The sequence below is a fragment of the Penaeus japonicus genome, unplaced genomic scaffold (assembly GCF_977035675.1).
Source record: "Penaeus japonicus unplaced genomic scaffold, GWHDUDI00000001_assembly GWHDUDI00000004, whole genome shotgun sequence".
NCBI classification, from domain to species: Eukaryota; Metazoa; Arthropoda; class Malacostraca; order Decapoda; family Penaeidae; genus Penaeus; species Penaeus japonicus.
The window spans coordinates 34,958,426-34,968,865 of NW_028234406.1; positions in this window are offsets into that span (position 1 = coordinate 34,958,426).

The window sequence follows — 10,440 nt, forward strand, 5'->3', positions numbered from 1 at the left end:
TAGATAAAATAGATAAAATAGATAGATAGGGTAGATAGATAAATAAAATATATGAAAAATCCACACACACCCCAAACAACATTATATATATGTGTATATACTTTCTTTTCGTGGAATTCCCTAGATCTTTTTGTGAACAACACTGTAATTGCTTATACATCGTATTCCCGCTGTATTGGCAGTGAGAGGGACATTCATTCCCTGCCTGATCGAATGAAAGTGATAATTTCATGTGTCTGTAAGCAATTTCAGGAGCCACACACAGAAGAGAAATCTGGTCGTCTCCCATTCTCTTCAGCTTTCACTGTTGAGCATAAATTCTGAAGCGAGGAAAAAAGGCTTTCCAGGTTTCCACTTTGGGAGAGGGCAATTTTTGGTTTGCAATCTCATTATTTCTTTTTTTTGCCCCTTTAAAAAATATCAAGCAATAGGATAAAAACCCTTTACAAATACGAAAAGGGAAAATGGGAATATGTGTGTTTGTGTGTATATTATAAATAATATAAAAATATATCTAATATATATATATATTAAAAAATATATATATAAACCTATATATAAAAAATTTTTTTATACATAAAATACATAAAAATTTTATAAAAATTTTTAAAAAAAATATATTTATAATTATATATATATATTTTGGTTTTGTGAGGTGTGTGTGTGTTTTTGTGTGGGGGGGGGGGGGGGGGGGGTGTGTGTGTTTTGTGTATGTATATTTTTATATAAAATAAATTTATATATATAAATATATAAAATAAAAATATTTTATATAAATCCATATAAAAAGTATATATTTTTATAAAAATATATTTCATAAAAAATTTAAAATTTTTTTTTTGCAAATATAATATATTTATATTAAATTAAATAAAAAATTAAATTAAAATATTATTTAAAAATAAACAAAGTTTTTGTAAGTATGTATAAATATTTTAAATAAAAATTTTATAAAATATATATATAAATCTTATATATTAAAATTTACATTTTTTAAAAATAATATATATTATATATAAAATTAAAATAAGGGAAAATTTTTTAAAAATGTATATAAATGGGATATATAAAATATATATAAAAAAATATATATGCATATAAATATATAAAAATATATATAATATATATATCAAAAAAAATGTAAAAAATATAAAAATTTTTTTTTTGTGGGTTAAAAGTGTGGTGGGGGGCTGTTATTTTTAAAAAAAAATGTTTAGTTAAAAATATTAAAAATATAATAAAATAAAAAAAAAATTATATATTAAAAACTATAAAAATTCCCCAAAAGAAAAAAAAAAATATTATATAAAAAACATAAAAAAAAATAAATTAAAAAAAAATAAAGATATATAATAAAAAATTTTTTACAATTTTTTATATTTTTTAAAAAATTTTTTTAAAAAATTTTTATATTTTTTTTTTTTTATTTTTTTTATTATTTTTGGGAACTTTTTGAAAATTTAAAAAAATATTAAAAAAAAAATAATATATAAAGAAAAAATAGAAATAAAAAAAAAAAAATTTTAAAAAAAAAATGCAAAAAATTTTAAAAATAAAATTTTTAAAAAATTTTAAAAATTTAAAAAAAAAAAAAATAAAATAAAAAAAAAATATAAATAAAATATATTATAAATAAAAAATTTAAAAAAGAAAAAAATTATAAAGTATGATTAAAAATATTAAAAAAATTATATATATATAATAAAATACTATATTAAAATATTTTAAAAACCACACCAAAACAAAAATACCTATATTTATATAAATAAATTTTTATTATAATATAATATATATATAAAAAAAAATAATAAAAAAACCAAAAAAATAAATATCATATAAAAAAAAATATTCCTTTTTAAAAAAATAAAAACATAAGAAAGTTTTTTAAAATAGAAAATAGAAGATAAATATTAAAAATAATTTTGTTTTTGTTTTGTGTGGGGCGTGGTTTTTAAAAAGTAAAAAATTTTAAAAAAAAAATGTTAATATTACCATCAAAAATAAATAAATAAAAAAATAACAATAAAAATAAAATTTTCAATATATAAAAATATAAATAAAAAAACTTAAAGAAAAACCGGGAAAAAAAAGGGTAGACTGAAAAAAAGGGGTTTTTCTTTGGCCCTGCCCGCCGTTTGCTTCCCCCCCGGGGGTGTTTTTGGGGCGGGTTTTGGGGTTCGGTGGCCTCTTGCACTGGGTTTTTGTGTTCACAACCCCCGTGGTTAGCACGCCCCTGCCTAGCCTTCCTGGGGTTTTGGGAGATAGGTGAGGCGGCCGGTTTCAATAAATTTAAAAACACACCCACACACCCACACCCTACACCCCCAACACACCACACACACACACACACACACACACATATAAAATAAAAAAATAGATAAAATAAAAAAATATTATATAAATCCCATAAATACAAAATATACATAAATTTTTTATACATTAAAAAAATATAAAATATATAGATTTTTATTTTTTACATACACCACACACACACAACCACACACACCCCAATATTTTAAAATAAAATATATATATAAATTTTATATTTTAAAATATTTTTAGTATATAAAAATTTATAAAAATAAAAATTTTTAAACGTGCGTGCGGGGTTTTTGGGGTGTGGTTATGCCAAATTTTAAAAAAAAAGTAACAATTACTTTACCTATTTCTTTTGAAAAAACATAAAAAACAAAAAATCCTATGTGGAAAACCCATTATTTGCACGATTAATGACCCAAACACACAAGAGGGCGCATTGCCAAAAAAAAAAAAAAAAAAAAAAAAAAAAAAAAAAAAAAAAAAATCCCAAAGTAATTTTTTCGGGCCGGGTTCCGTTTTTTTTTTCCGCTTTCCCCAATAGACCCAAAGATGAAAAAATGAAATCCTCATGTTTCCCAAAATATCCATGTAATTGAAAATTTTTAAAAGACTGCCCCGGAGAGATTTCCTGATCAGGCAGATAGTTTGGAGTCAGTGTTTTTCGAGGAAAAAGTGCCCGGGAAACGGGATATGCGTAAAATTCGGGCCGACCCCGGGTGGGAAACAGGAAACTATTCTGATTAAATATTATCCTTTAAAAAAAAGGAAAAATTTTTATTAAAAAGAAAAATATAAAAAAAAAATCCTTTTTATTTCATTTTGAAAAAGCAAAAAAAACAAACAAATTTTAAAATTTTAAATATATAAAATATTTTATATAAATTTTTTTATATATAATAATAAATAATATATGGATAAAAACAAAATAAAAAAAAAAAAATAAAAATATAATAATAAAATACATACCCCTATATATTCATTTATAAAAATTATATAAAATTTTAATTATATATATATAATTTTTTTTTTTTTTTTTTTTTTTTTTTTAAAAAAAAAAAAAAAAAAAAAAAAAAAAAAAAAAAAAAAAAATTGTTACACCGGCCGCCTCACATATCTGCACAACTAACACCAGGCCAGGCTAGGCAGACGTCGCGTGCTAACCCACAGGGTTGTGAACACAGAACAGCTCCAAGAGGCACTGAACACAACAGCGTCCCCAGAAAATCACGAGGGGAAGCCACCTGAGGCGAGGCAGGGCATGAAGTAAACACACGTAATACTTTCTATCCTTTATTTACCCCAGTTTTTTAAATTTAGTAACTTTTCAATGGGCACAATACAGGGGGGAACCAGCACATCACACTCCCCCATACAGGCTTAAAACATCCCAGGTATCTCGTCACAAGGGCAACACAGGTCTTAAGCAGGGGCCCCAAAACCTGTGCCCATCCTGGCTTTGTTCCTCTGCTCCTCTCCCCCCGACTTTTGCTAAATTTTTATCCTTTTGACCCCTTTACACAGAGACAAAACCCACTGGCGTAGCAAAATATTTAAAATATACTTTAAATAAATATATGAAATATAAATACACACACACACATATTTATTATATAAAAGGTGTGTTGTATATGTAAATACATATAATATATATAATATTAATATATATATATAAAATATATATATATAATAAAAAAATTTTAAAACCCCCCCGACTGGGCCCAAAACCCCGCGCCGTAAGATTGACGGTACGGGGTAAACCCGATGCTACTCGCCCTGCAAAAAGAATTGCCCTAACCAGACACTTATGAAAACATAATGGAAGTTCCCTATTTGCTCTTACAGAGCAGTGATAGCAAAGTTTCACTAAAATTCCGCGGGCGCCGGCAGCAACGAAATCACAAATTCAATCCCAAATCAGGTTTACCGGGGTTGTTATATAGAAAAGAGGTAGAATGCAGAAAAGCATTTGTTATATAGAAAACAATTTTCCTCCCTGACGGGGCTCAAAACCCCCGCCGTAAAAAATTACAGGTACGGGGGTGAAACCGATCGGCCTACTGACCCGCTAAAAGAATTGTCTAACCAGCGTTTTAAAAACCATGGAAATTAACCCATTTGCTCTTTGCGAGCAGTGATAGCAAAGTTCACAGACAATTCCCGCGGGCGCTCGGGGGGAAGGAATCACAAATTCAAGTCCCAATCAGGTTACCGAGGTTAATATGTGAGAAAGTGGTAGAATCATTATTATTTAAATTATATAATTATGTATAAATAATAGTTAAATTTTAGGATATATAATATGGGTGATTTAACATTTATATAATATATTAAATATATATATAATAATATATATGTTATAATATAATATATATATAATATATATATATGTATATATGTTTGTGTGTTTGGTGGCATTGTAGGTGTATATGGGTTTTGCTGTATATATATTGCATATGTATATAAGTATTAATAAGCAAGGACGGAGACGAACAAACAACGAACAAGAGTTAGATATCAAAGATAGACAAAGACCTCCTTAGATGATAGTCGAGTCACCCAAGAAAGTGCCTCCCGAAAAGCGAGGTCCGTTCCCGAACAAAAAATACATAAAAGGTTATCTAAAAAGTACTGGGGGTTGTCTGGGGTAGTAGATAGTCCATTTACTGCAAAATAGTGTGTTGTGTGTGTGTGTGTAGTGTGTCGATATACCTTACAAACAAATCACTACAAACAATTCTAAAATTTTCTAAACGGGAAAAAACATCATCATTTTACTAAATATAACAAGTTAACGCATAAACACAACATTCAGAAAAAAAACACACAAAACAAAACATTTTTAAAAAAGCCATGGACACAACCCCATACAATGAAGCAAAACCTCCCTCAGAAATTTCCCCCTCCCCTAAAGTACCATATAAAGAAGTTTTTCAGGGGAAGACCAGCCATATTTTTCGACATTTCCAATGGCTGAGAGGAAAGGGTAATATCGAAAATATTGTGAAATGACGAAAAACCCCTATCTTAGGAAAATTTTATGGCCCTTTTCTGAGGGAAAAGGGAAGTAAAAAATGGATATTTAAAGAAAGAGAAAAGAAGATAGCAAAGAGAGAGTCAAAAAGTAAAGGAGAAAGAAGGGGATGAAACATAAGAATATAAAAATGTAAGAGGGAAAAAGGAAGAGAGACGAGAGAGAGGTGAAGGTAGATAATGATGGGTAAGAGATAAGAGAGAGAGAGCAGAGAAAGAGAGAGAGAGAGAGAAAAGAGAGAGAGAGAGAGAGAGAGAAAAATGAGAGAGAGAGAGGAGAGAAGAGAGGGAGGAGAAAAGCAGAGAGAGAGAAAAACAAATAAGAGGGAGAGAGAGAGTGAAAACACCATGCTGTTTAAGCCTAAAAAGACTAATGGCGTACCCAAAAACTCCTAGGTAAAAAACCCGCACCACGATTTTCCCCCCTTACCTTTTTTCAAAGTCGAGTCTCCCGTATTCCTTTGATTTTTGTTTCATTTCCTAGAGATCGAACGTTTCGCCGAAGTGGACTGCAACAAACGCCGAGCCTTCTGACTCGGAGAAATAACGGGATATATATATCTCTAACCCTCAACATACCACAACGAATTCTCAAAAAGTTCAGGAGGCAAAAAAGGGAAAGCCCTGACCCCCACCCGTTCCCCGCCGGGGAGTCTTGTTTGGTGATCATCAGATCACGCGGTTATGAATTTCTGAGTCGTCTGTGTCTTTTGCCAAAAGTATTTTTTTTCTCTTTCTGTGTCCTTTCCCTCCCATATTCCACTTTTCTTCTTCTTTGCATCAAATCTCTCCTCGTTCCCCTATATCCCTCTTCCCCTTTCTCTCCCCCCTCTTTCTCTCTCCTCTCTCTCTCTCTCCTCTCTCCCCCCCTCTCTATCTCCCCTCTTTCTCTCTCTCTTCTTTTCTCCTCCTCTCCCTCTCTCCCCTCCTTCTTCTCTCTTTCTCTCTCCCTCTTTCCCTCCCTCTCTCCGGAAGCAATTTCTAGATGCAGGACGCATTTCATCTTTCCTTTCCCATCTTCCGCACCCTCGGCCTTGACAAACATCCCGATCTTCGGACCCCCAACCGTTGCCCAAGGCCCGAGGGGAGAGCGAGGGGAAAGGAAGTTCGATGAAGGCCCCTGGAAAATCCCCGTCACGTGGGCGGCTGCGGCCGAGGGGGGGAGGGCCGGACAAAGGGGGGTAAAACGGGTCGCGGTGCCGGCCCCGGCCCATCCTCGCCCGCGTCACGTACGGCGCTGGGGAGCCCTAACCGACTCGTTGGGGCCGTTGTTTGGGTGTTCGCCCCCCTTTTCCCCCTCCCTGCCCACGAGGGCGAACTTTGGCTCCAGCGCTTGTTTTTAAATGAAAATTGACACTTGAAAAGCGTCGGCCACTTTGATTCTCGGTAAAAAAAAAGAAAAGAAAAAAAAATGTTTGGAAAATTTGTTTTATTTTGTATCTTTTTTTTCCTTGGTCTTACTCTGCTTTGTTTGCCCCCCACTAAGCAAATGCGGAGTGGGAACTTTTTTTGGCGGTTTAAATGTATTAGGCCGTGTTTCTACACTGAAAAAAATACATATGTAGTTTTTTTAAATTTAAACACAGTTTTTTTTGTTAATACCGCCCTTTAAAAGGATTACCCCAAAAATTTAAACCATATTCCAGTATAAATAGAAAAAAAAAAAAAATACAAACAAATAAGTCGTTAGTGGCGAAATGCAATCAGACTAACAAACAGCTTACATAATTTCATCAGTCAAAAAAAATAATGTTCCCGGTTTCTAAAGAAGCAATAAAGAAATCTTTCATTTGTTTGTGTGTGCTCCAAATTTTGCTCTTGGGTGATTTGGAATTTCAAAATTTTCGCCCTAAATTTTATGATAATATTTTGCAGATTTTTGAAAAGTTTTGGATAAAATATAAAAAACCGTTTTATGGTTCTTACACAAAAATAGTTTATGGAAAATGATAAGCAACATTAAGCATTTTATCTATTTTCTACCATATAATTATCTGTCTTGTCAACTTTTAAAGCCTTTTATCGTTTTTTTCATTCGTTATATATTGTGTTATGTGTTAATATTACAAATCATCATTAACATTTTTATTGTTAACAGATCTCTTATTTCTATTTTTGGTTTTGATTTTCATATAAATTTTGTTTTATTCTCTTTAACACAATTTTTTATCATAAAATTTATCAATTGCTCTTGTCATTAAATAAATTTATCCCAGCTTTTTAATTTTCATCTTTTTTAATTTTTATCAAAATTTTCATGATAACATTTTTTTTTTTAAATTTTCACACGTTTTGTTTTCATAACATTATTCACAAAGGTCATTATCTTTTTCAGTATCATCATCAATCATATATGTTTATTGTTTTTATAGCACACTATCAAATTTTCATTCCCTATCATTATAACCTTTTTACACTTTTTCATAAAATAAATATTTCTGTTACACATCATCAATATCAATAAAAATTTTCATTATTTTTGATACATCTTTTTATCATTATATATAGTCATTATCATAATCATCATCAATACAAATCTTTTTATTTTTCTCTGCTGTTTTTTTATATTTTTATTTTTTCTTTTTGTAATTTGCATCTTCTTGTCACCATTTTCATTTTATCATTATTATTGTTATTATTATCATTTTCATATATATAAATTTTCCTTATTAAAATTTTATTTTCCCTTTTTATTATTTTATCATCCCTTATCATTATTATTATTATCATTTTATGTTTCAAATTTTTATTACCCTTATTATTTCATCACATCTCATCATCATTATTATTTATTATTATTATTATTATTATTATTATTTTTTATTTTATTTTATTATTATTATTATTATTATTATTATTATTATCATTATCATTATCATTATATTTAAATTTTAAATTTTTATTAAACATCATTAATTTTGTTTATTTTTTATTAGTATTTTACCTTTTCTACTCTCATTCTATTTTTCATTCAAATTCCATTTTTAATCTCATTATCTTACATTATCTTAATTTACTGTAATTGTTATTATTATTGTTATTAATATTATTGTTATTACTATCATTACTATCATTACAATGATTATCGTTATTATGATTTTCATTATCATTGTCATCATTGTTATTACTATAATTATCCTCATTATCATTACCAATATTATCATCATTATCATTATCATTTTTATTATCATTATTAATATTATTATCATAAGTATCATTATCATTATCACCATCTTCATCCCCATCATTATAGTTAGGATCACCATTCCTATTATCATTATTATCAGTGTTTTCCTCGTTACTATCATTTCCATCATTATTTTTTTTATCATCATCATCATAAATATTATCATTAATATAATAATTTTTACTATCATTGTTATTATAATTAGTTGTTTTCATTATCATCATTATCATCATTATTTCTATTGTCATTATTGGTATTATTATCATTGTAATTGTCCTTATTATCACTATTATCATTATTATTCTAATCATCTTATCATCATTATTATCATTATCCCACCGCTTCTTCGTAAAAAGATCACTTCAGATGCATCAATACCAAGTTCTGTTATCATTAATGTTTTTCTTCATGAAAGCATTCACTTCTAGTCTCTTATTCATTCATTTACTCACTCCATTATTCAAAATAACTCGACGTGTCTAGTCAACAGCCTGGAGCTCCCTTGTCAACGGTTTTCCCTGCCCACGCAATTCATCAACATAATTTCAATAATTTCACGTATCCCTGTATTTTTAACAATATTACCCACTCATAACAATACTTCACAGTATTTTCCCGTAAAATTTACATACCCATCTACACAAATAAGAAATTTTGCATGATTCTTAACATAATTTTCCCAACACCATCTCCACGCACCATTTTCACCATAATCTTCTCAGTCTCATAACAATTTTGCCCCATTTATCCCCATTTCACGTATTTTCACAGCCCCGCACGCCCCCCGTAAGTGCCCAGGCCCCCCGGTTTGCCCAAGGGAGTAAATACCCGAAAGATCGAAACGGAAGGACCTCGATCGCCTACCACCCGGGAGAGGGCCATCAGCGTTTAACTTTCTTGAGAGTTTTTTTTTTTACTTTTTAGTTGTTTGAAAAAGTTTACGAGGGACAAGGAGGGGAGCCCTTTTTTGGGTACAAAGACACACGAAGCACGCAGAAACCCACCAAAAACCAAAAACTTCACCACCCCCACACACCAACACACACCACACACCCCTCACCACACCAACACACCCATAATATATATATATTTTATAAAATTTTATAAAATTTTATATATAATATATATATTATATAATTTGTATAATATATGTATATATATAATAAATTATATATAATATATATATATAAAAAATATTTAAAAAATTTGTTTTATATTATATGTATATATATTATTATATATATATATTATAAAATTAAAATTATTATTATTTTATATATATGATATATATATTAATTATATATTATATTATTTAAATATTATATATATATATGAAATTAACATATATATACTATATGCATATTTTAATAATATATATATATTATATATATAATATTAAATTTTAAAATATATATAAATGTTAATATATTTTTTATATTATATATATATATTTGTATAATAAATTTTTTTATATTATATATAAAAAGTAATTTAAAAATATTTATATATAATATATATAACATAATTTACAATAAAATAATATATGCAATTTAATATAAATATATATAATATATTATAAAAAATGTTTTAAAAAATATAAAAATTATATAAATTAATATAACTAAAAATATATTATAAACCCGTAAATATATAATAATATATATATATAAATTTTAAAATATAATAATATATATAAAATATGTTGTATATTATAATATGTAATATATATAATTATATAAAATTTTTATATAAAATATATATATTTTATATATATATATATTATATATAATGCAACACATAATGATAAATATAAAATTAAAAAAATATATATAAAAATATATAATTATTTATAATATATTTACATTATAATTATATATATATTATTTATAATTATATATATAATA